The sequence below is a fragment of the Pseudopodoces humilis genome, chromosome 6 (assembly GCF_049639895.1).
Source record: "Pseudopodoces humilis isolate 2021_Gansu_Grassland_sample_001 chromosome 6, ASM4963989v1, whole genome shotgun sequence".
Lineage (NCBI taxonomy): Eukaryota > Metazoa > Chordata > Aves > Passeriformes > Paridae > Pseudopodoces > Pseudopodoces humilis.
In genome coordinates, this window is record NC_142205.1 from 58479476 (window position 1) to 58506947 (window position 27472).

General features: G+C 37.6%; 1 protein-coding gene across 4 annotated transcripts in view; it reads left to right on the plus strand.

Moving 5' to 3' along the window:
* Positions 1–27472, plus strand: part of DCLK2 (doublecortin like kinase 2) — an 80209-nt gene that overhangs the window by 15037 nt on the left and 37700 nt on the right. The gene's annotated exons all lie outside the window — the stretch shown is intronic.

The following is a 27472-nucleotide window of genomic DNA, read 5'->3' on the forward strand; positions in this document are numbered from 1 at the left end:
AAAGTGAAGGGCTGACCCGTGTTTAAGTAGTGGTTTTTTTAATTTGTTTGTTCACTGCTGGCATATGTAGAGGTTGGTGCTGAAGGGCTTTTTGGGGTTTGGCACATAAAGAGTTGCTTTGCTGCCAACTACCAATTGGTGGAAATTTCTGAGCCTATTTTCTCTAATGTAGTAATTGCTTATTCTTCTAAATCTGCTAGGGAGGCAGATCTTTTATGTTCATTGTAGTGTTGGCACAGCTTGAAAGGCAACCATTTAAAAAAGGCATTTTGTAAATGGCTATGTTCCTGTAAAAATGTAGCCCTTGTGTTTCTCATGGTTCTAATTTTTTTCCTTGCCCCTTCATATTTTTATCTCTGTGGAAATATTTATTTTTTTTTTCTGAGTGAGTAGGCTTAAGTTGTATTTTCTGTTTAATATGAAAATGGGACTGAAATTCAGACAATTAAAACATGCTTGTATAAAATTTGTATCCATTGCTTAAGGAATGCATTGTTCTGTCAACTTGTGGTGTGGTTTTTTTTATTCCAGTAGAAACATTTAGTGTGTATGAGGAAATGGCGATTCAGTGATCTTTCTGACCAGTAGAACAGAAAGGATGTTCTAAAAAGAGTTTTTATTTACTCTCCTGACTTCATTAATCTTGACTGTCACATCTTGATGACAATAGTAATACAGAGAATAACACCTGAGCTGGGTATTTTCCTTGATTAATCTGTGTGAAAACAGACAAGTACCTGATTTTTAGTTGTAAGATTTTATAACATTTGCAAGGTTTCCTTTTATCTTAAGTTTCAATATGAATGTTGTCACTTAACATATTAGTGCTTTGTAGCCTGAAGTACAGATGTATTTTTGAACGATGTTGATGCTGGACTTAATTCTGAATTTTAAGCTATTGAGCAACCAACATTTTTTTACCTGCCAAGATTGTTGAGATGGTTTTTAAGTGAGAAAAATATTGCTGTGAAAGTAACTAGGCTTTAACTTTGCAGTGCAGGCTTCTGCTGTTCCAATCTTTGTGCTTCTGACATTGAGGTTTGCCTAATGTATTTGCTTGACCAAAGGGCTTCCTTACTTGGCTGCATTTTCCTGGAATCTGTCACTATCCTACTGCGAAGCAAGGACAGTCAGACTGAAACTTCTCCAGCTGGGAAGTTAACTCTTTGTTATCTCTGAAGAGAATGTTTCTTTCTTGCTAAGCAAGCTTCCAGCTTCAGTCATTGTGGAGTGTGGGGTAGCAACTGTGTGGTAACTTGTGGGGAGAGATTTCCTGTGAGAAGCCCACAAAAAACCATACAGAACTCTGAAGCTTGTGTTATTTGACACAGAAAAGAGAATTAAATCTTCACACTTTTTAAGCCTGCAGTGTGTCGCAGTTTTGTAGATTAATGTCCATAGCAGGACTGAAAAGGTGGATGAGATACCTCATCCATTGCCAAAATAATGAAAATGCACCAAAAATGAGCCTTATTTTGAAGGTCCTTTTTGATGGGTCATAGGTACATTGGAGGCTATCTCTGAAACGAGTTCTCCAATTTTCTGTAAATGAAGTTTTTTCATGAAATGCTTATTAAAAGTAAGTTGATGACTGAAGAAAACAGTTACTACATGTGGATGTGTTTATCACTCCTGCTCTCCTATCAGTGATTTTTTTTTTATTCTCTAGAGATAAAATTGAAAACTCTTAGTAGTGAAAGATAGCCTTTGAAAACTGAATTTTATATTTGCTTTGCTGGCAACATACCCATCAGAGGCCAGAAACCAAAATAAGGGATGAGCAGGAGAGATTTTATTAGTGTAACAGATATTCCCTATATTCTTGATGAGTTTTTATAATTCAGATCTCAAAAGTTTCCATTAATACAGTATTTTTGCTACAATCTTAATCTCACTGTAAGAGATCTTACTGTTTAGCATGGAGAGAACTTTTAGAACATAAGAATTTCATTTTTCTCAGTTTTTCTGTTTTGTTGGCAAAGTCCTACTTGTATGAGATGATTTTTTTAAAAAAATAATTTTATTTCAGTTAAGTACTTTTTGGCAAATATTGCCCCTTAGTTTAATTCTCTCCTACCAAAATGAAGGATGTTGCTTAAGGAACCAGGCTCTAGATGTGTACTTTTTGGGTGTGTGTGAGATTTAATTGTGCTGTTACCTCACTGATAACTCATTGCAGGCTAATTGTTATTCCATAACAACTGTAATAGAAACTTGCTTCAGTGTTAGCAGGCATGATTTCTAGCTGAAAGCTACCAAAGTAAATCAAGTTTTTATCTTGTATCTCAGACTCTAACCTAATACAGGCACTGTACAAATGCATTGGAAATGGCACAGGGCTGAATTTCTGCCACAAGCAATCTTGCAAGAACAGAAATATCCAGTTTTTTTTTTTTTATTCAGTTTTAGTTCTGCTGAAATTTAAAATACCATTTTAAGCTGAAATGTTGCATCAGTCTGCAAGTATGAAGGGAAGAAATCCTTAAGCCCTCACATAGCTCACAACTCTTTAAAAGGCTTATATATTGTTATAGAGGAATGTCAGTGGCAGCTGCAGAGAGAGCAATTCTCTGCACTGCAGATCCCACAGAAGGTATTTCTGGGCAAGGAGTCTTTCCTCAGCTAACTTCAAGGTTTTGTATATTATCTTATTATATTTTACATATATATATGTATATATAGCATATATTATCTTTATTATTATTATCATAATGAATATCATTATGATAGTCTCTGAATTCATCCTAAAGGCTGAGGGTCATAAGAGGTAGAATCAGCTTTTAGAAAGAGATTTAGAATTTGCCAAGCTGCAGCAGAGTGATTGGGGATTTGATACTGTGGATATGACTGCCAGTAGAACTATGGAAAAGGCAGGTATATTGGATAGAAAGGCTCTTCAGAGTTCTATATCTACATGAAAAAGCATATGAATCTGCTTATTTTGTGGGAAATGACACAAGTGGTACTTACATATATTGTGGGACAGAGGGGGACATACAGTTTTTACAATGGTTTATGAAAGTTCAGTAGGGTGTGTGCAGCATCACTTGAGAGAATGGGAACAGGAGCAGCAGAGACCTCTTGATTCAGGAGTGGGATAGTAGTGCAATGTTAGAGTAAAAAATTAGCTGGAAAGAGGCATTTATATTGTTTGTTTGTAGTTTTTGTAGCTGACATGAGTCCGCAAGTTGTGAGAAATAGTAAAACATTTTGTGGAGATGAACCCAGAAGGTATATTTAGATTGACTTTAAAGAAAGAGCATGGAACTTCCAAAAGCAAGATCTTCCAAGAGAGTAGGAACTAAGTGGCCTGTGAATTTTCATCAGAAAATATATACACAGTACAGAGGAGGAAAACTCACACTGGCTGTCAAGACCATTCTTCTCATTCACTGGATCAGCCTGAGATAAAACCAACGTGGAAGATCTAAAGATTACTTTCCAGGGATAGGGAAACCCTGAAAAACTGTATAGAGGAGTCCTGCATGAGTCTAATGATCTTACAGCTGGTGTTCATTAGATGAGATGGGGGTCCCTAAGGTTGAGCTAAATAAACTTAACTCTCACACGGGGCAAAAAATTGATAGAGCGGTACTGTGAATCACTTTCTGATGGTTGGCTGGATTATTTCCCTTTGAGTAAATATGTAGCAGTGGAATACCTGTACCTCCTGGAAGTTGAAAAATTTCACATTTGGTGCAGTCACTTTTATGTGTGTTACAGACCAGAGGGGCACTGACATAGCACCTGTCTGTTCAGGGAGCCTGCTGGTTTGGGTTGAGCTCTGAATGCAGGATGCTTCAACTGAATGCATAAGGTGGGATTTTTTGGGAAGGTTTGCAGGCTTTTTTGTTGTTGTTTTTGTTTTGTTTTGTTTTAACTATACATAGTTATGAATCAACGACTTGACAGGGGAGAGAGACAAGGGGAAGAAAACAATAGTGGCTACTTCTTTGTATCTGAAATAAGATTTTTTTCATGCTGTCATTGCTTATCAGTCAGCTAGGGAAGCATGGCCCAGAAAAAATGTACTACTTCTACTGAAAGCACAGTTGGAATATTGTTGTTCTGAGTGGTTATTGATGACTCACTGCAAAACCGGAATTTCATATTGAGTAGGGGTCAATGAATGTGTGCCTGTAGGAGTCTCTGGAAATGACTTGGAAGATGGAATGGAGGATATGGTTAATAAATACAGATGAGCTAAAGGAAACCTGAACAACAGAAGATTAGAATCTTGACAAACTGCAGAAACAGCTTAGGACAAAGCATGTTGAGCAATCCTACACTCACTGGTTATTATCAATGCAGGTAGGAAATGACAAGTAGTCCTGGCTGAAGTGGTAAAGGATCACAGCTGAAGATGTGAAGATGGTTGTGCACAGGAGGGAAGGTCAACATCCATGTGGAAGTTACAGTCAATCATCTTGTTTCTGATGTATGTATCAGGTGTCCACTTTGCTCTGTCTTATTCAATGCAATGTTGCCAGCTAGAGAGTGCTTTATTATGGAAATCCAGAAAGGAGTAAAAAGATGTAAGGAAACAGTTCTGTGAAGAAAGATTGAAGGAAATGGGATAGCTGAGACTATAGAAAGATAATAAACAGTTTTTTTGGGGGGAATGAACAAAAAAAAAAACACCCTAGCAGCAAAAGAAAATTACTTGTGTCTTCCCTATGTATAGAAAAAGAAATAATAGGCTTACAGTCAAGATCAGATCCTGTGGAACTTGATGGTAGATAGTGTAAAAATAAGAATAATGAAGAGGTGTTTTTTTAATTACTATTTTCAGCAGATTACTGGAGTCCAGCAGTCTCTAAAGTTTCTGAAAACTGATTGGGTTTGAGTGTTTTTGGTAACTAAAGGTGATCTACCACTTTGGAAGAGCTGGAGATAAAATAAAAGTTAGAATGCCTGTTAATATTAAAGTGTGCATGTGTACACACCTGCAACTCGCAGAATTCAAACAGCAGGGGCTACAGTTAAAGTAAGTTTTAGCCTAGTGCTAGCAAAACTCTGCTAATGTTTGATGTGCAGCATGATTTAAGGATAGTTGGGCTTGTGCTGGAGGCTGGAATTGTTTCAGAGAGCAGCTCTGGACAGATGCCTGTGTCTAGTCACTGTAGGATACAAACCTTGCAAGTCTTGCTGAAAACAAAAGAATTAAAGTGGCTTTAATGTTCAGGAAGTCTGTGTAAAAGGAAATGAATTCATCCATGGACACTGCTACATGGTATTTTTGGTCAGACTTCCAATTGGTGTGCTCAGAGCTGGGAGCCAGGTTTATTTATTGCTAGAAGGAAGGAGGAAGTAGCAGAGGAGATAATTTTGGTGTCTGCTTATGGACACAGAAATATTCCCATCTATAGTTATATATGGAAGGAAGTGTTTGTCTGAAACCAACCTGAAATTAAAAACTTGAAAACCTGCTCTGTCATAGTTGCAGCAATCTGAAAAATACTCTAAATATGAAAATACAGAAATATTTTCTGTACATATTTTTCATGGAACACTTTCCAAAGCATTTTCATTACATGCAGTGGTGCAAAGTACACGGACAGGTAATGTGGGGTTTATGATTTAGCCTGGAAAGTATTTACAATTTTATCACAGCTGCTAGACGATCACATTACCAGTCCAGTTATGAAACAAAAAAAAAAAAGGAAAATGGTAAAGATTTTGTTTCAAAGCAGCAAAATTGTGATGCTGAAGGTGCTGCAGAAAAGGGATTAAAAAAGAAACAGAGCCTTGAACATCTAGGGAGTAATCTCAGTAGAGTGTGTTATACTTGAAGTGAACAATAATGCTGAGGAAGCTCTTCAGCTTTGTTGCATATGCAAAAAATAAAGGTCATGCCATGTGAAACAGCCACAGTCTAGCACTGGAAAACCTGGCTCTCTGGAACAAAGGGCTTTAGAATTTGTCACAGTGGGGGAACCCCTCTGTCCTATTCTTGCTTTCTGGAGATCAATAACTCAGAATACAGTACAGATAGAATAAAGACTATATCTCTTCCCACAGGGATGCATAATTCTGGCTGTGGGGCTGTGGTGTAACATTACTGGGAATGTGATGGCTGCTGTCCACTGGGTGTGAATTTAATCTTTTTCAGGGAGGTACAGTTCAGAGATGTGATCAGTAATACCCATAATAGCAGGTTGGTGATGTGTGATGTTAAAATAATAGATTATTTCTAAAAATGAACATAAAATCAGAACCTGGTGTGAAGTCAGCACTTTTAAATTACAGCATGACGACTGAAAAAACCTGCAGATATTTTAGCTAACAGCAAGCATGTGTGTTCTGTTAAAAGTGCCATCCAACTTGCTGAAGTCTTTGTGGATCTATACAGAAGATAAAACCTGCTGGGATTTCAGTTTTTGTCTGTGCACACCAAGAGCTGACAGCACTTAATAAACATGACATGCTGCACAGTGTGGGAAACAATCACTGCAGAAGCAGTGGTGTCACCAGTGGTAGCATTGTATCTGTGTTGACGATGTATGATTACAATAATTTTAGTGATGGGTTACAGAAGTGGTGTGTGTAGCTCTTGGAATAAAAGAGTGGTATGCAGTCATTGTCTGCCATCTGCCATGCTGAAGAGTGGGTCACATGGCTTGGAAACTAAACCTTGGGAATTTGTTCTGTCCCGCTGAGCCAGCCCATTAACAGATAATTAGTCCGGTAAAAATCTTTTGAATTTATTCTGCAGCTGTCATATGCCAGATTAGGGTTTGTGCCACAGGTTCCTCATTACTTTGAGATCTTAGAAATTTTTTTCCTGTAATTAAATTACCCTGTGTTCCTTCAGTTCTTACATTATAACACTTTAACGTGCAAATTTTCTTTAAGAATCCTGCTACATCTTACAGTGTAATGCTATGTACCAACCATCTATGAAAGGGTTTCAAAGTTGAATTTTCTCCATTCCTGTTCATAATGGAGTCTGTAAGCAGACTTTCTGGTTTTAGGATTTGGCCTTCAGGTTGTCAGGTTGATGGATCTTTATTAGCTGCTGCTTGGATGGCTGTAATCAACTATTGTTTCTTAAGTTTACTGAAGCACAACTGAAATCTTAAAATATGAACTTTTATATTTGTACCAGTTGCTAAGAAAAATGATGTTCTGTTCCATACTAAATTAATGGCAGGAAACATGAAGGAGTTTGTTGGAGAAAGGAATATTTGTTTAAAATATTGCTAGCTGATTAATTTGCACTGAATCTTTAAAGTGAGAAACCTGAAGAGTCAGAAGAAAAAGCAATACTGAAGTAAAAGCAACACAAGCCAGCTCTTAAAAGCAAAGAGCTTCCCAGCACTTAAAAGGAACAGTGACCCTGTTTATGGCTTGCAGATTGAAAGCTTTGCATAGGAGGGAGTGATAATTCAGTGTTTACAGTGTAGGCAGTAAAAGTCAGTGTTCCTGTAGCACTTGTTCACTGAGCCAACAATCTTTTTTTTTTTCTAGTGTGCAGATATGCAATCTATGCCATGTTCTTAAATACTTTTTTTTATTTCTATTTATTTGGTGTTTTATTAACTGATACATGGCACAGGCTATCTCTGTATTTATGAAAGGCTTCTTGAAGAAACCAAAATATCTCAAAAGAAAGCAAAAAAGGATAGAATATAACCTGTAAGCTAAATGGGAAATTGGATTTTTGGCTAGTAGATTTGGCTTTTCTTGGCTTTGCCCATCTTAACTTTCAACTCAAGTAGTACTCAGGGAGTTATGGATAAAATAGAAAATAGGCCAGTTAGCTAAAAAAAAAAAAAAAAAAATATGGTTATATCACAAAAAATACCAAATGAGCCAGAATCCCCTTTGTAAGTGATTTCTGAAGGTGCCATTTCCTTGCATGTAGGTACTTGCTGTTCTGCTTTTAATAAAATTGAAGGTCTGGTTGATTTAGCCAGGATAAAATTGTGCAAGAGAGAAAAAAGTATGAGACATAAGCATTCCTTATTCTCCCTGCATTTTGCAAGGGACCCAGTAATGCAGACACGTAGAATATGCCCATGTGGCTGTATGGTCAGACATCTGGAGAAGTCTTGGAAGTTGGTTTAATTTGCAAGGAGAACATGCTGGTGTACTGAACATCTCTGCAAACAACTCTTCTGGCCAGTTCTCTTTGTGGCTGTTCTTTTTGCCTCAAAGGGAAATGCATTCTTTCCATTTCCCTGGACCTGGGGAGGTTAAGCAGGGAAATCTGTCTTCTGCAGATACCTGTGCAAGATCTGTTGCATATTTTTTTCACATTAATCTCTTGTATTAGAGAATTTAATACTTGTTTAATACATGTGTACAAATTTTAGAATATATTACTTTATATTTTTACTTAAAGCAAAAACGCAGTAAAATGGATATCCTAAGCTTGTGAAATCTATGAGAACAATGAACAAATTATGAAATCTCATTTGCAAAGTTCTGTATTTTGTCCTCCTTCACTTTCATATACAAACAATACAATTCCCTGGAGTTTTAGTATCAGAATGGTGTTATTACCTGCCGTCCTTGAAGTCTGTCACCTCCTTAAGAGCACACTCCTAGTTCAAGCACTAATCTTCCTTTACCTGGCAGGGATTTGCTTCTGCTTTTGGACTGATGTAGGTAATTGGATGTGTGAAAACCTCGTCATTGTCTTCTGTCACAAATTATCAGGAAGCCCAGGAGAGAAGTTTCAGTCCACGGTACAAAGGATTTCTGAGACGTTTTTAGGGTCTGAGAGGCCTTTGAATACTATTGGAAGTAGTAATTATTTTACAGATTTTCTTGGGTTTGGCACATGAATACATTTTTATTTCTTACAGCGCACTTTACCCTTTACACATTATTTTTTCCAATCTTCTGCTTCTCAAACATTTGACTTTAAAAAAAGTGTATTTGTGATACTTACCTCAGTAACTTCTTTTTCTTCCTATCTTTGTCACTGAATATTAAAATTTTAGAACAGTACTGAAGTTAGTGGGGGAATGGAGATGTTTGATATTACTTCTTATGGATAGACGTTTGTCTGCAGTTTCCAAAGTAATTCTTATGGCTTGCTCACGTATTTTGGCAATAATTAGGTGTAGATGAAAGTTTCTATTGCTTGAACTTCTATTCTGAAACTTCATTTTTTCATCTTCATTTAAGGCCTACATGGCAAAGTATGAATGACACCATACCTACCATAATGGAAATGAAAAGGACTTGTCAGATATTTTATTTGTTTCAGTACAAATCAAAACACATAAACAGGAAATTATTAGTAGTGAGAGACTATGTACCTCTAAAAATGACTGAGTTTAGCACCTTTTATTAGTTTTATGTGAGGCTTTCTGAAGCCTCTGTCGCAGTCCTTTATAAGACGTAAGATTTATAGGGAGCTTTTGGATATAAACACCTAGCAAAAGTTATTAATTATGGGGGAAGGGTATGCCTGAAAACTCAGCCTGATTGATGTTTAAGCAAAAAGCACATCTAGTTTTAAAGCTATTAAAATGTGATTAGTCACATGGAGTTTATAAGGCCAGATCACAACACTTAAACCTCCTTTCTTCATATGATGGGAGGCAGATGCAAGACCAGGAGTTTCTAAATACCTATCTGAAATTGAAAACTTCAGTTTATCCATCTTGCTTGAAGGATTTTTAACTAAGCAATAAAAGCAGCTTTCATTGCATTAGCCCTGTCAGCAGGGTCTTCACTTAGTGGCTGGCAGGGCATTATTTCTTTACCAAGAGCCTCCCTGAGGAGAGGAAATGGAATAGTTCCTGGTACTGTGTATGGGGAGTGCTGCTGTCGTGTAGAAAACAGTTTGTACATACTCTTCTGGTTACACAAGGTAAGTTATAAAAAGTCAAATGGTAAACGAAGGAAAATGAGACGTATACCTCCAGTGCTTGGACACAAATGCTCCATGCACACCGAGGTATGTTCTTCTGGACAATGGAAAAGCTGTCAGAATAGGTCTCTGCACATTTCTTCGGAATATGAATCCCCAGTGTTTCACCCTTCTCAAGTTTGAAGTCTGTACCTGAAACTACTTCCAAATCTCTTCATGTGGTTTTTGGTTTGATTTTTCTTCTTCATCTGTGGCTGAGTTCATTGGTGAAATTCTCTTGGAATCACATGTGCGTCAGAGGCAAAATACTCCCATCTTCTGGTTTGTTTGGCTGATAGTTGCAAATGGAGCTATATTTTACATGGAATCTTTTCCTTTTTCCAGAGTTTTTCAAAAATTGTAGTGCCTGTGTTTCTTCCTTCTCTTCAAAGCCAGTGAAAATTAGAAAAGATTCCTGGCAATGTATTGTGAAAATTATTGCTCTGAACAAAAATTCTTTGCTGCTGTAAATGTTGGAGAAGGATTGAGGGAAAAGCTGGGATTTCACATGGAGACCCCACTGTGAATCCATGTTAGTATAGTGAAAGAATTACAACACTTTCTCATTTGTACGATAGAAAAAAAGGATTAAATGAAGTTCAAAACTGTCTGGGGAGTGAACTAAAAAAACCTTTACAGATGTGACATGAAGAATGAATATTAATACCTCTTTTGTAAATTGACTTCGTTGGGGACGAGTCTGAAGTTAGAGACTCTTTTTGAACTCATGTATTTCTCAGTGCTTTATATATTCATATATAATTAGTCTCAAAATGTTTTAGATGATTCATCTTCCTTCATACCATGACTCATTTTCAGTCTGACTATCACACTCAAAAAATTTTACTTTTAGCTAGGGGTTAGGTAGTTTGTATAACTTTCTAATTTTATGTAGAATGTTTGTGTAAACTGGCCCCAGATGCCAGGGAACAAGTTATAACTTTCTTATTCAAAAGAGTTGCTTTTTAAAATTATCATTTGCCATAACAGAAAGTGCAAGCTTCCTGTGAGATGGAATATTAGCAAAAGAACTCTTATTCTAATAGTGTATCACCAGGTTTCAGTGAGAAAAGTAACATTCTTTCCTGTATATACATATATATATACGCATACCTATGTACATGTATGAGGGTTTGTATCTTGTTAAACACATAAATAAAATTGTTTTCAGAATTTGTATCCCCAAAACAACAGAACTCTTTTAAAATAGAAGGTATATTTGAAACATTGTTCACTTCTAATACTATGCTAGACTGGATTCTTTGGTTAAATCTGGCTGACAGTTCTTAGAATTTGCTGTATTAGGTTATACTTCAGATTTGTGAACTTAGGAACATTTACAACTAGTTTTAAAATTAAATTCTCAGGTCAGAGTTAGGGTTCTGAGAAATTAATTTTCAAAAAATAACTGCATGTTTTCACTAGTGCATGGATATACTTGTAGCACTTGACAAGCTCTTCATTTGCAAAACAGTGATAATAAGATTTCTGGTTGCAAATTACTTCCTGTGTATCACCTCTTTTCTTTTGCAGAAACTTGGTATCTGCTTTCCTCTAATTTACAGTGACCCTTCTCCATCACCTCTCTGATGGGATTTGATTTGCATTTGTCTTGCTTGCTTTGCAAGCATTTTTATTCCACTATTATTTTATATTTTCTTTTATAAATATATTTATTATATTTTATTTCACTATTATTCATTCCACTATTATATACCATCTTTATTCCACTATTGCAGCATTATTATTTCATTATTATAGTATTAAGATAGCCTTGGAGATCCACGAAGTGATTTCAGTCTGAATATGACAGGCTTTTTTATACCCCCTTCCTCCCTTTTTCTGCTGCTATCTGTACTGCAGATGTGTGCTAGGCAAGGTATTTAAATGGATGTATGTCTGGGCAAGGTGTTAATTGTGCATATCAGTTGAGGGATAAACTTAACCTGCTTCAACACTCACTCTCTTTGCCATCTTTCCAACTTAAAAGGATTGAGTGTCCACTTTTTTGTATGTTTGGTGTAGGTGCTTTTTTGTTTTCCTGCTGATAATGCACAGTTTCTACTGAAAGGTAAGTATAACATTTCACAAATTCTAAAATTGCATCAGTGTACCCATAACTGCAAGTTCTCTATGGTATAAGTGTGTTGTGACTTTATTCAGAGTATGAGCTCTGAAGATAGCATGAGCTTTTTATAAATAATTTTCACTGAGAATTTCCACTTGCATTTTCTGCTCCTTCTCTTGTAATCTTTCCTCCAGTGTGGAACGAATTGTAGTAAGAACTGGATTTTGTAAGCTAGTGGTATCAATACATTGTTGGGGGTTTCTTCTGTCATTGCAGCTAAGTATAGAGTCATTATAAAATGTTTTAATGGCAAATCTGTTGGAAAGCTACTGGGAACTTCTGGGCTGTAGCTGTAATAAAAGTTATTTAAAACATTGTATTGGAAGAATAAGTAATCCTGCAACTTGGTGAGAAATATTTCTTGGGTTTTAGTTGATGAAATATTGATGTTTCAGACCACTCACATTAGGTAATTATAATCTCACTACACAGAAAGGTAATTCTGTCAAAAGAATACTTTTTTAATTGAACTCAGTTTTATTGAACTCAGTGGGTTAAAAAAAAGTTTTATTTTCCTTTGGGTCAGTTTGTCCCAAGCTTGCTGGTAAGTAAGGCATGAGCAATTGTACTTCGCAGGAGTGGTGGAGATTGGAGGGTCCATCCAGGAGTAAATGAAATGTAGCTTTGCAGTGTTTCTTTAAAAGAATGTCACCAGACAGTTTTAGAAAAAGCTGATGCAGCATCTGCCACTTCATGGTGGCAGACAATAAATCCCCATAGAGGATTTCTGCACTCATTTGGAGAAAAAGAGTTTACAATGACACACAAAAAATACGGTTTTTATTTCAGGCTACTTAACTGAAGTAGGCTGAAGTAAAAATCTTAATTTTAAAATATTTTATTTTTAAAATATCAATAAGATTTGCCAGTTTTGACAAAATAAGTCACTATTTACTGGGAAAGCTGAGTGGGCGGATGATGGCAATAACTTCTAAAGTGCATGACCAGGAGGGTGGCACAGTTACAGACTGAGGGTAGATACGCTTGCATATCGCCTATGAGGCATATCAAAATTAATAGGGTTTACTTTTTGAACTTCTATACTTGTTAAAAAGCATAGAATACCATCTCATTATAAAAATGTTTTAAACTTGCGCTCCTGCCATCTTTAATTTGAGCTTGGAGGGAGATGAAACCTGTATGTTTGAAATAGGGCTGTTTTGTTAACTTACACTCTTAAATTTTGCTGCTTTTCTATTCTTGTTGAGTCTTACTGCTTTTTGCTTCCCTGTGTAGACTCATCACAGTAGTAACTTGCTGAGGCACAGGGCAATACGTGAAGATTCCTGGGGGCTGTGTGTAAATTTAAATTTGAGTTGACAGCACTTAATTAAACATGAAACATATGATGAGTAACTGTGTGTAGGGGGAGATTGCACTTCTGTTGTGGGTTGTTTTGGAAGTGGTTTTCATTTTTAAGCCTCCTGGTTTTAGAGTTAGCCTAAGTATTACAAATAAGTCAACCAAGTCAGAGAAAATAATCTTCCCAGGAGGGCTGAGAACTTTGAATGAACTTGATTTTTGCACTACAGGCACTTCATGCTCTATCTTTTACAGCATTCTCCAGATGCGCTCAGGAATATCCATACTGATAAATACTGAGTCGAGAAAATTCAGCACAAGTCCGTACAATCTATTGCTCCCTTACAGCTCTGAGCTGTTGTGTTTGGTGTGATCTAGGTCTTAAATGCAATAAAGGAATTATAAAAGTGAGTTTTAGACTTTAATGCAGCTCTGTGAAAAGCTGCCTTCAGTCCTTCCATGATGCTTGAGTTCCTCTGTGTTTATTAACAGTCCTTCCTCTTTTTAAAGCACCATTATCTGACTGCCATCTATTGAATGTAAACATTAGTGGGAAAATTTCAAAAGCTTTTGTGGTTTTTTTGGACTAGTAAACAAAGAGTTTTGTAACCAAAAATACTGTTACAGCCTTCTTTCCACAAAAGAAAAGCCTGTTGGGGAAACATCTATGGAATACTTAGATGAAGGCTGAACCATAGGTTCCTGGAGCTGCAGTTAACTTTTCCATATGGTATTCTAAGCAGCAGTTTCAACATGGTGTTCACAGAAAACAGATGGTCTCCAAAAACTAATTAGGAATAGAAAAGTAATCGCTGATAATTTAAAATTCCCTTCTTGGGGGATCTGTATCTAGAAATATTTTTTTGGGGAGACTTGGGGAAAGGAGGAAAAATGTTCTATTGATGTGCTTTCTAGAAAACCTTTTAGCATTATGCCTGAATTTTGGGAATAAATGAGCCACATTGCTTGTTATGCCTCAGAGTTTCCACTTGCAACTGGATTGAAAAAGACTACTGTTAATATCAAATAGATGATTTGTTGCAACAGAAATGATTTCTCTAAGCATTTTTCTTTCTTTTTTTTTTTTTTAAGGCAGGTACTAAGACAGGTTGTTTGGGGAAGGCTTTGCAAGTCAGGCAGGTGTCTGCCAGCACACCTTAATGCACTGCAGAGAGTGCTCTGTAATGCCAGTCCCTTTTAATAAACTGTGAGAAAATGTCACAGTAAAATAAAATCAAGTAACTATGGCTGGACGTGCTGAACACAGACCAAACATCAAGACTCTCTCACAGAGTGAATCTGCTAAAAGTAGCTGGGCTTGGGTTCTGATTTGGAGCAGTGAATCAGCGGATCGCTGACAGGGCCCCAAGGAGGTCTGCTTGGCACACACAGTGAAACTCTACCCAGAGCTAGTAAAAACAACATATGTTCACAGAAGCTGCTTAGGAAGCTCTTTAAGCACTGGGGAATATCTGCAAAAGCCTCAGACCTTGAGAGTAGAAATAAGGACACCAATAACCTCGATAAGGAAGGAGTAGTCACCACAACTATTACCCCTGCTTTAGCAATAGTGGCTAAATGGATCATGGCTAATACTGCTGTAAACAAGTGTAGAAGTGGTTAAATTCTAAACAGGCTTCCAGTATGGTCAGAAATTCCCCTGATTGGAAACATTTGTAAGAGCAGGCTGTATGAGGGAATCCTTTCATATAACTGGTTCAAAGATGATATTCTGACGCCTTTAACAAGCTGCTTTAGCCTTTTATGGTCCGTATTATCTCAAGGCTGGTGATTGGAAGAGAATTTCAGAAATCACGCCTAAGGCAGCGTTTTCTGCTCTTGGGGAATATGATTCTCGTGGTCTAAGGGGAAATAGAGTGACAAGAATTCAGGTGTTTCTGACACAAGGTGCCTACAAAATCCTAGTAAAATGTTTGTATTTTTTTTTAATCAGCTTCTTCAGGATCAAACTACTAACTTTGCATTAAGCCATATGTGTAATGGAAGTTAGCAGGAAGAAAAAAAAAAGAGACAAATCCCTATATGTGCTTAAATTACAATGCTTCTCCAGACATTGTGTACTTTATGCAGCTAAAATCAATGAAATCTTGATCCGACTGCAGAGAACAGGAGCTTCATTTGGTGCCATGGTGCTGTGTTGTATTTGTGGTCAGAAGTGTGTGACAAGGACGACCTGTGCAGTGTTTGCTTCAAAGCCTGTGCAGCTGTGAGCAGATTCAGTACCTGCTGCTGATGTGCCATGAACAGTGGCTGCTGCTGCTGGCTGCATGGAGCTGTTTTCCTGAGATATCGAGAGGCTGCCCATACTCCTTTTATTCTTTTGTGTTCCAAGCAGACTCTGGTGCACAGTGTGCCTTTCTCTGCCATTGCAAACCCAGGTGCAGGCTTTGGAAGGGGCTGTGCTACAGACCTCCCTTCTGCATGCAGTATTCTTATTACAGAATAAATTTTAAAGCTATTTAAATACCCCTTTAGGCTCTTTATGTCATGATCTTATGTGTGCTTAGTCTTGGTGAGGACATAGCTTTTTAGGAAAATGTGGAGGGAATCTGGAAATTTTTTTTGTGTTTTACAAATTAATCTTGATGATGGTAATGAAAAAACCCCGTAATCCAAACATACACTTGCATAAGGTATTTCCATCAGCTGCAACCATGGGTGCATTTTGATCCAGATTGAACATCTTTATACCATTCTCTTTAAAGTGCAACATGCAGCAAAAGCATCAGTGCTGCAGCTTGGATTTGGCCACACTGAGCTGGACCTTGATTAATTCCACTTATTGAGAGCTGTGATGGAAACAGAATTAAAGCTACCAGAGAGACATTGCAGCTACAGTAGCTTCTAATTCTGTGCAAAATAACAATGCAGTTCACTTATTGAGGCTGCATTTGCTGTTCTTAAGTGCCACAGACCAGCTTAGGACCAGGAACACAAGGAGCATTGAAGATGATCTGTCACTGGCTGTGTAGTATTACAGCCCTTGTCTGTTCCCAGTTTTGTTGTAAACTGAAACACAGTTTGCATTTTTATCTATACTTGTGGTTTAAGTAATGTTTCTGAAAATCCTCTTTCATCAAAATTGAGAACGGATTTGGTAGATATGTAAAGATGCTAAAGAGAAGTAGTTAAACAGAAAAAAACTCCACAGAGTGGTGAAGCATGGCACAAAACTATTTCATAACGGTTCTTGCTGATATGGCAATATAATTTTTTTTCTCATTAATCACCTGTATAACTTTTGCTTTACTTCATAGCCTGGACTTAGTTTTTATCTTGAAGCAGATGAGGTTTTGCTTGTTGTTTGTGTTTGTTTGTTTAACCAGAAATAGGTGATCACTGATTTCTAGACTAGCTAGTTTTGTACATGATTATGACCTGGAATGTGAAGAGATCTCACTGCTGCATTTGCTGGTTTTGTTGTGAAAAATGTATAATCAATGCAGTGAAAATAATGAGGTCTAATACATGGGTTGTTCAGCATCCTGCAGACAAAGTACAATGAAACACTTCATGAACTGCTGATTTAACAAGAAAGAAACCCTGAAATCAACAAAAGTACCCCAATTCACATTTCTTACTGTATTTAAATGCTTTTCAGTAATGTATTAATGCTTCCAAAGTGCTTTTTAGATAGAGGAAAAAGGGTTAATTGAAAAAGCAGCCCTCAAATAAAAAATACATTTAGTGAACTCTGACTTTATTATTGGAAAAGCTGAAACTTGGGAGACTGTCAGTTTAGCAGTAGTTCTCTTGAATAGAATTTTGGAAAAAAATAGGTTTGTGCCAAACCACTGAAAAGGTTTGGTCAGCCAGAATCTCAATATTGTAAAAATCCACATTTTGCACTTGGCTTCTCATTATATAAAGTGGCTATATGAGTCAAAAGAGGTTTCTATTACAAGGAATATTAAATATAATTCTGTGTAAATACAAGGAGTATTTGCTCTTCAATGAGCGTTAGGAGTTTGGAAGAATGTATGGATTCAAGTACTGCCAGATAGAAGTGGAAGAAAGTGAAAAATTCTTTAAGGGTGCCAGCATTACTTTCTGAGCAGAGCCTTCAGTGCTGAGTTTCACTATTACTGGTGTTACGATTTTATGATTGTGTTTGCTCCAATCTATGCTTCATAGTTCAGTGTCTTACAGAAGAAGGAAGCCTGGAATATATTTTTAAAGTTTCTTATTTTTTAAAAAAAGAAAAAAAATGTTTTGAAATGGATCTTCAGTAACAATCTATGATGATTTTCCCTGGTCTCTGAAAATTTATTTCCATACAGAATTAATGATTTTTGAGCTAATAATTTCAAAATGGGATGAACTTTGTAATGCATTTCAAGAGCACCTCTGATGTGATGGATACAGAGGTCCATAAAACATGGTGATGCTACCTAGATGCTTCCAGTGTTCAGCAGAATTTCTCATGTTCTGGCTCAGCAGAAACAGTAATCCAGACTACTTTAGAGGCCTTTAATATTTAGCAGCCTGTTGTTGAATTGATGCCCTCCAAGCATCTTTACCTTCTGATCTACTCACTCTTCAACTAAAGAAAAACTCACACTGAGTCAGCATTTAACTCGGAAAAGAAAAAGTACTGAGACACCTAAATCCTCTGCCTGACCAGAGCTGAGTTCCAATCTGCTAATAGCAGTATAGCAATGGAAGTATTGTGGTGTGATTTTAAAACAAACCTCAGCAGATGCCACAAAAGTCAACTGACTGGTAAATGGAGTTTAGCGCATCTTTTCTGTGCTCTTAAATGATCTGGGGAATTGGGCAGGGGGTTTAGTTCTGTGTTTCTGGGGTGGGGGGCATCCATTTTTCTTTTCTTCCTGAAATTCTGGATGTTATTTCAAAGGAAGAACTGAAATTTCCAGATATTTAGAAGAAGCATGTGTGGCATTTTGCTGGGTTTTGTTTTAAGGAGAAATTCATGGAGACACCTTTTCTTCTGACATGACTGTATTGATACATCTGTTCTTTTGTCAGTACCTAAAGTGTAATTGTAATACATTTGCTGTCTGAACATGAAACCAAACATGTTTTTATGTCTTCAAATGTGTTTAGCATCTGTTTGTCAGCTTATTAAAGCAATTCAGAAGCAGTAGCAGTGGACTTGGAAGTAATATTGGTTGACGTTGGAAGCTAATGAGATTCAATTGGAACTTTGAAAGCCAGATAAGAAGTATTTCCTATTTCCTGTAGTACATTATTTTTTTCCACAGTTTTGAGCGTCTCATCCTTCTATGAGTTATATCCTCATTTTTCTTACTTGATGCCCCTAGCCCAGTACAGCTGTTCCAGTTTTGCATCCAAGTTGCAAGTACAACAGACCTCAGTAATTTATGACAGGCAAAGCAGAGTAAGCATGGAAGTTAATTTGCCGAGCACAAAATACCTCCATGCTTTATATGGATGTATTTTTACACAGAATTTCTGTCCTTTCATCTGTGAAATGTCATTGTTTGAAATGGTGCATAGAGAGAACATCCATAAGCTGAATTTTCTTCTTGCATTTCCAGTCTGCAGTTAAGTGAGGAGGATACTTCCAGAATCAAGTATCATTAAAAGCTGTTTAGCTGTATGGCAAGTTGTTAGCATTCCAAGTTAATATTATAAAAACAGAACTGTAAATTTAGTTGGATATGCTGAAACAAATAGAACACTAAGTAAATGAAGTGTCTTAAGGGCTAAAAAAATGTTAAATGACCAAAACTTAAAATACATGTGCAAAGCATCCTTCTAATCTGTGAGGAGCTCTGTGGGTTTTATCAAGACCTGTTATGTGAAGTAGTATCTATGAAGGAACAGAACTGAGGGAGAGAAACCTGAATTTATAGGGTACCTAAAGTTTTTTTCCCTCCTATTGCAGTGCTATGAAAACCAGCTTTGAATGACTGCAGGATTGAAACCCTTGACACAGGAACTCAGAGAACAATAGATTTTTATATCTCTACATTAACAATATTAAATTTCTGTGAGTCATGCATTTCAGCTAATATTTTGTGCCTTAGAATTACTTAATTTGATTTTTTTAATAGAATTTTAGCAGGAAACTGAATTTAGCAGCTCCTGCATGAACAATTCAAGCCATGGGAAAAACACAGAATCACAGAATTATCAATTCAATGGCCCTTTAAAGGTCATCTAATCCAACCCCTCTGCAATAAGCAGGGACCTAGATCAGGTTGCTCAAAGCCCCATCCAACTTGACCTTAAATTTTTTCCAGGGATAGGACAGCCACAATCTCACTGGATAACCCATTACAGTGTAAAACTATTAATCTCTCATTTAAAGGTTTAAGATTCATGAAGAATTATTTGTACCTGTCATCAAAGGACATTTCCAGATTTATACCTTCTCTTTTCTTTCTGCACTGGTCACAAACTGAGTTTGAACTTCTTACTTGTCTGTGGAAAAATAGTTCTCATTTAAAGAGCTGCAGCTTTTGTAATGTCCCCTGGAAATTGTCTGCCCGTAAACACTGGAAACTTACGATTGCAAAAGGTTATTGATTAATGCTACAGAAACTCTTCTGATCCAAAGAACAAGAAAAAAACCTTGAAGTATACAGAATATTTTCCCATGTAGGTTTTGGAGTTTTTAAGTTCTCTATAGTATGTGGATGCCATGTTTTTCAAGTAGGTTGGTTAGCCAAAGGCATGATTTCCATGATAGTGCAGAATAGGGGATTTTATGGGAGAAAAAACACATGATATAACTTAAATTTTAACTGCATTTCTATTGTGGAGCAGGGTGTCATTAAATCAGTAAGATCTGATTGAATTGGATGAACCAGATATGTGTCCTTATATATGCCCTTTTCCTTTTAATATTCTTTCATAATACAAGTAGCTTTTATTTTTAGCTTAGCTGCTTGGTGCTGAGATGGAAGGTGAGCTGTGTGAAGTCAGGTGCTATTTTTGGCTCTGTATTAGGCTTCCCAGTTAGGCCACTTAAGGAGAGAATCTGTTATGCTGACCGGTGAGCTGGTGTGATTAATGCATCTATGGGCAAAGATACCCTTGTCTTGTAGCTGGAAATACTCTTGTTTGTTTTTCTCTTCAAAGTGGATTATGTTCACAATCACAAGCTGCACTTGCTACTTTTCTGTTTCTAATTTCCACTTAGTGCAGCATGTTTAGTAAGGCTGTTGTTTTCTTTGTGTAACTCATGAAATTGAGAAGCATGGCATTAAATTTCACTGTTTAATATACCGAATATCAACTCTTGTTGAAGTTGTAGATAAGGCTGAGGGAAAGGTTGTTCAGGGATGTTTTGTGTTATAGAGACAGGTTGTACAGAGTGATTCAAAATGATCCAAGATTTCCAGAATTTTAGTTCTTTCCCTATTATTTTCTGATGTCTAAATAGCTGCACATAATCAGTGCAATATTTGAAATGCCATTTTGCAGACAGATTAGTTTTGCCCTTTGGAAAAAATTGGTGAACTGACCTTGCCAGAAAGTCCTACTCCACTGGAAGTCTTTAAGAAATAGATTCATTGAAGAAGCAGTTTTAACTTATGCATATTCCTACAGCTTATTTTTCTTTCTGTCATTTCCATTGCAGTGAGGATGATGTGTTTGAATCACACCCAAATGCAATCTTCCATTTCCATGTGTGCTCATTTTCAGAACTAAATTTTTGAGATGTTAAAAAAATATATGCAAAAATCTTTTTGAGATTGAGATTAAAACCAAAAATGTGAGATGTGCTCTATTCTGTCATCCGTTCCAACAGCTGTGGGGCTGTGTGAGTTTTGGTGACCTGACTAGTCTGTTTATTCAGTATTTCTGCATTGTCATGCTGTAAAAGGCGTTTCCTGGGCTTTCTGCCAGACTTTTTCTGTTTACCAGGCAGTAGGCAAAGATTTAACATTTCTGCTTCCTTTCTTACTCCTTAGATTCCCTGTGGGATGGAAGGGCTTGCCTTCTTTTTTCACTGTTGCTCCTTGTCATGGAGTATCAGTGGAAATTCATTTTCTAATGGTGACTGTAATTATGTGACACAACCACTGATTAAATAGTCATTTAAGTAGCTGGCCTAGAAGAATTGCTCTCATTATGGTCTTTGTTTCAATTTTTTTCCCTCTTTTTTCTGTTTTCCTAAATAGGTTAACGAGCTCCCTTTATCTGAGGCAGGCAAATTTAACATTTACAAATTATTAGAAACAGAAAACTTCATTTTTCTGTCACTGGCTGCTGAATTTATTAAACTTGAAGGATTAAACAAAAGGATGCAAGATGCCAGACCTGAAATGGTAAATTGGACAATGTCATGTGGAAGTTCTGACCTAGAAATCTTAATTTCATAGTTTATTGCAGTGTCCAGCAGAACTGAGGAGGCCCTCAGACCTTTCCCAAGCTGTGGTTGGGCATAACTTCATAAATGTGAACAATTTCGTTGACTGCAGTGGCACTGCTGTGAAGTTCAAAATTAACCAACAGCATGGGTTTAAAAGGGACTTTTAGAGTAAGAGTAAACCAAACAAACAAGTTAATTACCTAAATTAACTATAGTAAAAAAGGACCTTCAACATGCTCTTTAATATCTGAGGTAATTTTGCTGGTCGAGATGCAGAGTCATATAACAGAAGATCAAGTAATGAATTTTAAATTTTTCAACAGAGTTGATACTTTTGCATTCTTTCTGCATGATCTGATCTGTTACCATATTTCACATTTCCCTTGCAGACAAAATAGTTGTGCATTTGAGCCTCAGAAATTAAGAGGCGTTTGACCTAATTCCAATTATTTCCAGAGAACAAAGGAGGGATTTTTGTCCCTTCTTGTCTGCTAATGACCTCATGGAAACTGACTGTTGGGGAAGTTATTGTGATGCCTCTCATAGTCCTCATAGCTGCAGCCAGTAGGAAAGGTGTGGATGTCTAGAGTCTTACCAAGCTCACAGTTTTATGTCCTCACACTTAGGGCTCCCCAGCCTACCCCAAAGCTGTTTTGGGCAGATTTGCCCAGTCTCTGTAGCACTTGGGTTCTGTCAAGCAATAAGTCAGAGGTCAGCAGCTTGCTTACCCTGCCCCTGGGGTTGAGTAATTTTGTGCACATTGGGAATTCCCGGAGAGATTCGGTACTAGAGCTGTCACAGAGGACACACATAAGCTGGTGAGGAACAGCAGCTTTTGCAAGTGTCAAGTGCTTCTTCATTACACCAGTCTGACCTGATTTTCCAGGTTTACTACAGATCTGATGTAGCCAAGTGGGTTTTGTTGCAGTTCTTGTAGGCTTCTGGCCCTTGAACAGTTTCTTTATTTTGCCTGCTTCCAAATTGCCTAGCACACTTGCCTTTGACATTTTGTCATTTCTGTGAAGTGAGTAGGTTGTTAATTTAAAAAAAAGAATACTGGCAATTACGGTATTTTTTTAAAGGGCACATCATGGTCTCATTGGTTTGACTTTTCTCAGTATTTCTTCTTCCTGGGTGTATTCTAGAATGCTACCCATCTGGCTATTCCCTCACTGAAGACATGTCAGGAAACATGACTCAGGATAACTAGGCAAGTAGCTGCCATAATTTAGTACTGAACTTCTTGTGTGCCTCTTGGTTAGTCATGGAAGTCATTGGTGTCTTGGTAAGTAGTTGAGAATATCGGTCAGGCACACTCCCCTTTCCCTTGGTCCAGTTATTCTGAGGAAGAGCAGAAAGGAAGGGGAATTTCCAAGGGAAAATATCCTGTGTGAAAATCACGGTACTCAGTAGGGAAGGGTGGGAATGCCCTTTTCACCTTCCTTTCTGAGTTCCTGAGGCTGCACAGAGGAAACTTGCTTTTGAAAGTTAAGCATGCTCCTGTTGATGATGGAGCTGAAATGGCCGAGAGACAATTGACCTGTTTCTGCAGGAGTGCTTTCCTTGCATTTTGGACCACAGGACATGCACAAACCCTGGGAATGTAAGGCTGGCAGCTTCAGGAGACACTTGCAAGAATTTTAATAAGGCTGAATGATAGTGAAGAGGAAGTGGAAGTGCTAAAAGTATTTCAAAAGGGGAAACAAAAATGGGGATTGCAAATATGACCTGACGGGTAAAATAGACAAGTATTTGACTTTTGCTTACTCAGAAAAAAAGTTGATGCAAGGGGCAAAGGGCAGAACTGCCAGGGCAGCATGGTTATAATTTGTCCCAGTCAGAGGAACAGCATTTTCCACAAGAAATGTGGAGACCCCTCACACTTAAAGCAGGAGCAGGGAGGTTGTATCTGTATTTGTCATGCTGATGTTTAAAAAATGGTTAACTTTTTTTTTTTTTCAGCAATTCATAGGGAAAAAGCCCACTGTAGTACTTGAAGAATTTCAGCCTCATATGCCTGTCTCAGCTGCTGAGCTGAAAATGTATTCACAAATCCAGCTGTTACTGTGCATGCCAGTTTTACTATTTCTCCTTTTGCCTCAAAATTCTGTACTTCCTTTTTAAAATATTTATACCATATCCTGTTTTCTTGAAGTCAGTAGATACAAATATTTCTTCCATTGTTAAAACAAATACAAATAATTTCTTGGGTCTTTTCCAGTTTTGATGTTTTAGATCCATTTTCAGCTGCTGCAGAGAATCTGTCATCCAGAGCTTTCCCCAGACAGAGGGTGTGGCTCTTCAGGCTTAAACTGTGCAGTCCTGTAGCTGATTACTTAAATGGAATCAGACATACTAAATTAAGCCAAACTATTTGTCTTTATAGCCCTTCCTTCTATGATTGGAATGAAGCACATTTGTAGAGCTGGAATAAATACAGTTTACCCAGCAAGCTCCTGGCTGGGGATTGTTGAGATATGATCACAGAGCTCTGTTTAGTGCTAAAGATTTCAGGGAATTTGAATTTCCTGGAATTTTTCAAGTGTTTATAAAACCTTGACTCCAGTCTCTCTCTCTTTTTCTTTTAAAGCATTTTTCTTCTGGAGATTGAAGGAAAAATATTTTCTGGGTAACACTTACCTGTTTATTTCAATCTATGTATTTTCAATTGTCCATTGTATCTTCATCATAAAGAACAATAAATACACGACATATTCTGTTTATAAATGATTGATCATTATTCATGTTTTTTCTGGAGGGGAATGTTTCTTCTATTTGTTAGATGAGGTGGGAGTTGGGACTGATGTAAATCACATTTTAAGGCATGTGTGGTGGTAAGGGGAAAGGGATTTCCATAGGGATGACAATTTGTATATTCTAATCCAGCAGCTCAGTCTGACTGAAGTAGTATTTCTTTGGAAAGAGCAAACATCTTCAGTTTTAAATATTTGTCAGAAACATAAGCCTATTTTGGAAGGTAAATATGATGGGTATATGTGACATTAAAGCACTGCACTAGTAGACAGCGGTGGCTCAGGAATTTGATTTTTCTAAGAGATGTGTTTTTCTCCCTTCTTTCTCAACACCCCATATTTGTGGGTTTTTTCTGCATGTAAACCACATTTTTTGTGGGTTTTTTTGCTGTGTGATTTTGTAGTGCTTTGACCAGTAATTGTCTTGCAAGCTAGTCATGACACTCCTATAACATAGTGTGGTTTTTGTCATATGTATCTTTCTATGAGAGGTCTTTGTGTTTGTCAAAAACTTCATCCAGTGTCTCAAGATTTCATTCCCTCAGTCTTTTCTGAGCCCATCAGGGATACCCTGAGTGGTTTGCACATGGCCTCAGAAATCTGGAGATTTTTTTTTTTGAGAGAATTTAAGTGAAAGGATTCTGAGGAGGGGACTGAGTACAAATCCAATCCAGTCTTACACATTCTCCACTCTGCTGTGTGTAGAGACATATTTTGAAGAAAAGGAGTGCAGCAAGACAACTTGAGAGCAGCCTTGAGTTGTCAGAGGAGCACCAATGAATCATATCTTGTTTTAAGGAAAGGGATAGCAGTGGAGTTACCAGGTCACAGGCAATGTTTGTCTGGGAAAGGGTGTTGTATTTAGAAATAAACAGGGTTTAACGAATTTTAAACACATTAATTGAAACGAGCAAAGTCAACAGAAAAGTGCTTTTAGCACCAAGTGTAACAAAACAAAGAGTGGGTGAGACTTTGGATGGATAGTGGAAAGAGAAGCAGCGTTGTTGTATAAACTAAATTTTGGTCCCTAACTTTCTGGAATACTTGACATCCTATTCTTATGCACAGATTACACTGCTAACGAAACTTTGAAAAGAAGGTTTTTGAAATTTTTTGTTTACAAATTTCTAAACTGATTGCATCCTGACTAAACTAATAACACACCCCCCCCCCAACCCCTCCTATGACCTAAGTTCAAATATTCTTTGGAGTGGAATTATGTGATTTGCAAGTTAGACCATGGTAGATTTGCAGTATTCAGAATCACATGCAAACAAGTTAGTAATTTCAACATAATAATTTTTGAACACTAAGCAAAAAGCTTTTATCATTAATTGCTGTGTATAAATTAATTCTGTAGGAGATGTAGACTTCATTTTAATATCAGTTTTCACCTTGAGAGATTTTCCCTTGACTTTATTACAATAAAAGTCTAGAGAAATAACTATTAAGTCGTACTTTTAGAAAAATGTATTTCCAGAATTTAGTTTTAAAAATGCTTTCCTCACCTCATAATGTGGAGTGATTTGGTAAATTCTGTCAGGTCTTTATTCTTCATTGCATACACTTGTTCAGTATTTTTTTCATTCTTGTGTATTTTATGTGTAGCCAGTCTGGATTATTTGTGGGTAAAAGGGGGACTCTTGAGTATCCCCTGCTGGAATACAGCGAGCATCTGAGTAAAGCTTTCTTATAGCTGTGTTTATCTGGCTTTCAGTTCTAATTATATTTAACACCTTTTACAGTGAGGTGAATACTTTTTTCAGTAATCTGTCTTGGTGTGTGACTGACAGGTGGGAGTCACACAGGTCAGGCGCACCATGTGTGAGCAGGCAGAGGCTGGCATCAGTCTGAACTCCAGGATAAAGGTGCTGTGTCTCCACCTCCAGCAGCTTATCCCATCACTGGTACTCAGGATTGCTCCTGTGTATTTTTTGCCTGGGGAAGCTCTATGTGCATGAACACGAGAGGAAGGGTACATGGGAATTATGTGTTTCCTAGAATTCTTTATTCGTTCCCATTCCTAGTAGCCATTTTCAGCAGATTTTCTGGAGCATTTCTAAGGGTGCTCCTGTCATCTTTTGTGCACAGATCTGAGCCTTACTTTGTAGAATTGCTCTGCAGACAACAAAGGGATGCTGCTGCTTGCAGTTATACCTCTGTGTATTTCCCAGACTCTGACATAAAATCTGTCATTCCTTTCTCCCTTACTCTCACTTCCAATGTTAGACTGGATGGGTTAAGGGGTGAGGTAAGGTGAGGCTTTCAGTCAGAACAGAAGGATTAATTTTAGGCACTGCTGAACCACAGCATTTAACTCCAACCTGCTCGAAACAGCACTGCAAGGGCATCAGGAGCAGTGGTGGGCAGGCAGAGCTCGTGGAAATGGCTTCCAGGTTTAGGGGCTTCGAGTGTGAGCTTGTACCTCGGAGAGCATCTCTGCCCATGTCCTGCCAGTGCTGCTGAGTTCTGCATGTGTGTGATGTGTTCTGGAAGCTTTCTCACAGCTTTGCCCGTTGGCTTTGTTGCTGGATTCCAGAAATCTGTGGAAATGATGATGAGTCCTCTTGGTTATTGAGCAGAGAGGAAGAAATCCCGAGTTAGCAAAACTTCTCTATAATTTGTGCAGCCTTTTGAATCCAATTTTTGGTGCCTGTTTGGCTAACTAAAAGCAGCAGTTTTAGAGCAGAAAATGTCTCTCATCAATGAGAGCGAACTGTTATTGCGTCAGTAAGGTGACAATAAAAGGATTTCGGTGCTGGCTGTGGCCCTTTGGCTGCACAACACAGTGTTATAACACAAATCCATAAAATGTAACACAAATGCTGGATGCTGTGAGCGGGCTGTGCCGAGGGTCCGGCTGCTCTCCTGGGGGAGCTGCCATGACAACTGCACTGCGCCGGAGTTCCTGCGGAGAGCTCGGGGTCACTGGCATTCCAGGTGGCTCTGGAACACTGCAGGCACCAGAGACCCCTTCCTGTGCTTCTGCCAGTGTTTACCATTATCCCAGTGGGTGAAAGATGCAAACGGTCCAGGTATTTGACAGATATCTGGGAAGGAAAAAAGCTGGTTTCTCTAAAAGCAGATTTTCA